General features: G+C 31.8%; 1 non-coding gene across 1 annotated transcript; it reads left to right on the forward strand.

The window, feature by feature from the left end:
• The first annotated feature begins 2,820 nt into the window (after positions 1–2,820).
• On the forward strand, positions 2,821–2,927 carry LOC131169630 (small nucleolar RNA R71). The gene has a single exon (XR_009140517.1). It is a non-coding gene; the product is annotated as a small nucleolar RNA R71 (small nucleolar RNA).
• Positions 2,928–4,427: the final 1,500 nt, after the last annotated feature.

Below are 4,427 nucleotides of genomic sequence, written 5' to 3' on the forward strand. Positions count from 1 at the left end.
ATGCAGAGAGAATAATTTTATACTTTGCATAAGAGAGGAGGGAGGAATATTGACTAAGCGTCATGCGGGAGCTATTCACGTCAGTTTCTAACTGAAAAATCAATAATTGAAAGTCAAAGGGATTTTATTGTGTAAAATTTGAAAGTTTAGGGGGTTTTATGTTACATTATAAAGTTGAAGGACTGTAATGTTACAACTATATAAGTTTAGGGATAGTTATTAAAATTTATCCAAAATTTCATTTCTTACTCTAATAATATAATTTAATCCTCATCAATTTTTCTAAATCAAATTTTCCACATTTCATCAACAGTAAAACAACACATCAAGAAGATGGATAAATTTCAACAATTGTCCTTAAACTTATATTGTTATAACACTGCAGTCCTTTAACTTTAAAATGTAATATAAAACCCCCTAAACTTTCAAATTGTGCACTAAAAAATCCCTCTGACTTTCAATTACTGATTTTTCAGTTAGAAACTGATGTGAATAGTTCTCGCATGGTGCTTAGTCAATATTTCTAAGAGAAGAGAGAGGAATATTGACTAAGTACCATGCGGGAGCTGTTCACGTCAGTTTCTAACTGAAGAATCAGTAATTGAAAGTCGATGGATTTTACTGTGTAAAATTTGAAAGTTTAGGAGGTTTTATGTTATATTTTAAAGTTAAATGACTGTAGTGTTACAACTATATAAGTTCAGGGACAATTATTGAAATTTATCCCTCAAGAAGACATGAATTTGCTATTCACCAACAAATTAAAAGAAACACAGAAAACTTCTTTTGAATTAGCAACATGGCTTTCTTTACAATAATTTCCAAAACATCCAATCTTTGCATTTCACCTACAAACCAAAAATGGACAATTATCAAAATTGAGTTATAATGGATGAAATAAGAAAAAGAAATTTAACAAACCATTAAAAATAAACTAGGGGTGCCTCCTAAGAAGTGCTAATTTTAGGTCATTAGCTTGACCGCTTTTATGGTTCATGGTGGTTTGAACAAGAAGATGTTGTCTCCACACTTGATAAGTGCTTCAACATGTTATATTTCACCTTCCTACCATTGACTATGAAAGCACCTACTGCTTTGTTTAAAAGTCCAAACACACCTTGAAGATTACTTTTACAAGCTTGAGATGAACCTTCTACTTTGAGTTTTTTAGATAGAGACTTGAGTTTTTTAGATGGAGACTTGAGTTTTACTCTTGGAGCTTCATTCTTATCAAAAGAAGATGGCAAAAGAGACTTTTTGTTTCACACTTTATGCTGATTACATTGAGAATGAAGAGTAACTTGACTTCCCTCTAACTTAATAGCTTCCATTTTAGCATCATTTTTTATAACACCCTATAGCAAGAATTCACCAAAATTGGTTGCTTGGGATCTCAGAATAAATGGAAGTCTACTTCCTCTTCTCCCACCTTTAATTTCGACTTCCCATTCTTCACACCTATGTTAGCTCCTACAGTAGCTAAGAATAGTCTTCCAAGTATAATGGTGTTCTTACATCCTCCTCCATCTTTAGTAAAACAAAGTCCACTAAAATGAAAATTTTGTCAACTTTAATGGAATATTTTACAAAATTCCCATTGGATATTTGATGGATCTATCAGCTAGCTGCAAAGAAATGACAGTGGGCTTTATCTCTCTAACCTTTAACTTTTCTTGTCTGATAATATCTCCTTTAGAAACTTAGCATGTAATGGTATTTGTGAAATTGTATCTATAAATGGAATATCGTATATAGGTTTTTTGAAACATCAAGAAATTTCCCAAACTGCTTATAAAATTTTACTTTCTGAAATCTCTGAGGGTAAGGCAATTGTGGTTTATATGGTGGAGGAGGCACATTTCTCTTTTACTTTCTTTTCAACTTCTTTTTATTCACTTACTTCTTTGCTAGTTTCATCTTTAGCTGAAGTATACTCGTCTTCACACTCACCTTTCTTTTCTTCCCCCACTACTTTCCCAATTCTAAGAGTGACTGCATTGCATTGCTCCCTAAGATTTATAGGCCGACCCAGCATTTTTCCTTGAGCCTTACTAGATGAACTTTCTTATTGAGCTATCTAATTCTCCATCATTCTATTATGAGTGGTAAGTTGATCAATCCTTGAAGTCATTTGTTGTATCATTTCACCTTGCTTCTATTAAGTAAGCAAAAAAAGTCTCTATCATAGACTTTAAAATAGGCTCTTGATAATAGGTGCATGTTATGCAGGTACATTTTGACTTCTAGGAGGTGGAAAACTAAGAGGTCATCTATTTTGTTGAAAATTTTGTTGTTGATGAAATGCTGGAGCTTGCTGATAATTCTGTTATTGACCTTGTCTCCCTAAGAAAAATTGGGATGATTCTTCCATGTGGGTTATAAGTGGCATAATATGGATTTCCAATTGACCTTTGATTGTAATTTCCAACATAATTAACTTGCTTATTTGCAAAATCTTGACCATAAGAAGAAAAATCACTAGTACAATTTACATTTCAAGTAACAACATCTGCTGAATGACTAAATCCCCCAACTGAAGTATCCACTTTCATGCTCAGTTTATTCATGTTTCTTGTCTATGCATCAAATTTTGCATTAAACATGCTCTTTACATCTAACTTAAACATACTAGCAAGTGGTTACCTTGCTTTATTCCTTTCACAACTCCATTGATAATTATTGTATGCAATCTTATATAGTGCTGAATAAGCTTCCTTCACTAATTTTTCCATAACATCATCTCTAGATGCTGCATCAATTGTAATTCTAACAGTTAAGGAAACACCATAAGAGAAATGCTAAGCTAGCATCCATTTGGGAATTCCATAATGTGTACATCTCCGTTGAAGGTCCTTGTATCTCTCCAATGCTTCATAAAGGCTTTCATCATCCCTAGGTCAAAAGGAAATCAGCTTATTCCTTAGTTTTGCAATCTTGCTAAGCAAAAATTGCTGAGCTAAGAAAGCTTGAGATAACTCCTCCCATGTGGTGATAACTCCTCCCATGTGGTGATAGAACTTAGAGGCAAAGAATGTAACCATTCTATATCACGATCCTTTAAAGAGAAAAGAAACAATATAAGCCAAATGGCATCATTAGTAACACCATTAATTTTCAGCATGCCATTAATCTCAAGGAAATGTGCCAAATGCACATGTGGATTTTCACTTGTACTTCCTTCAAATTGTGATTGTTAAACCATTTAACAAAGCGCTAGCTTCTATTAAAAGTTATTAGCTTCACCTGTGGCCTTGTAATGCTTGGCCTAAAATCCCTAATGTTAGGATAAGCATGATCCTTTACAAACCAATTGTTGGCATTATTATTGTTATTGTTGGCCATAGTTTATGGTTCTGGTTCTAGTTCTGTTCTCTTCTAATATTGACCTTTTGTTTTTCTTCTTTTTACTTTTGCCTTAAAGCTCTTGCAACTTTCTCAATTTCAAGATTGAAATTTAAATCAATTCCTTTGTTCTTAGCTCTTCTCATAAAAGAAAAAAGGCTCCTGAAAGACAAAAATAGCTAAACAAAAATTGATATAAAGTAAAATAAAAAATAAAATGCCTAAATTAACCGAACAATCAATCGTCTAATGTTAGACAATTCAAATCCTTGGCAACGGCACCAAAAACTTGATAAGGACTTTTGACAAGTATATGGATCACTCAAGTAGTAAAGAAAAGTTATCATGCCACAGGGATTTAGTTTGAGTACTAAACTATAATTGTAACTTAGGCTAATAATGACGTATATGAAAAGTAAAAGAAGTAAATGCAACTATAATAGAGAAATTAAAAGAAAGAAGTGATGAGTAAAGTAAATAAATTTTAAACTAAACGAAAATTTAGTAAATTAACAATGTGTATGTAAAAACTAGAATTAACTAATGATAAAAAAATGATTCCAAAGTTGGAGTTCATGAAGTAAATTTACCAACATTTAGTTGGATAAATCTAATTTTTTAAGAAAAATATAGGATTTGAAAGTAGTTGATTCTAAAATTCTTTAATTTCTTTCCCAAGCAAACTAAAGAGTGTTTTAAGAAAAACTAAACCCCACTCTCATGTAATATTTGATTTACCCAAAACCCATTAGGAATTTTAATCAACCAATAACCCTCTTAATCATTAGTTTATCTCTAAATCTAGGTAATTAAGTTTAACATCTTGATTATCTATCAATAATTTTTACCTCTCGGTCTGTAACATCCCGAAAATTTTGAACTTTGAATAGTACTATTTTTAGTCTATGAATAGTATTATTCAAAGCCAACTTAAAGACTAAAAATGAGATAAAAATTAATTGAAATAAGCAAAATAAAAATTGAAGTGACCATCGGGTTATGGACTTAATAGGTATTATTGAAAAAGATGGACTATAACCCGATGAAGGGCATTTTAGTCAATTCACTTGAAGAGTTGACTTTTG

Source organism: Hevea brasiliensis, chromosome 1 (assembly GCF_030052815.1).
Source record: "Hevea brasiliensis isolate MT/VB/25A 57/8 chromosome 1, ASM3005281v1, whole genome shotgun sequence".
In the NCBI taxonomy this organism is placed as follows: Eukaryota; Viridiplantae; Streptophyta; class Magnoliopsida; order Malpighiales; family Euphorbiaceae; genus Hevea; species Hevea brasiliensis.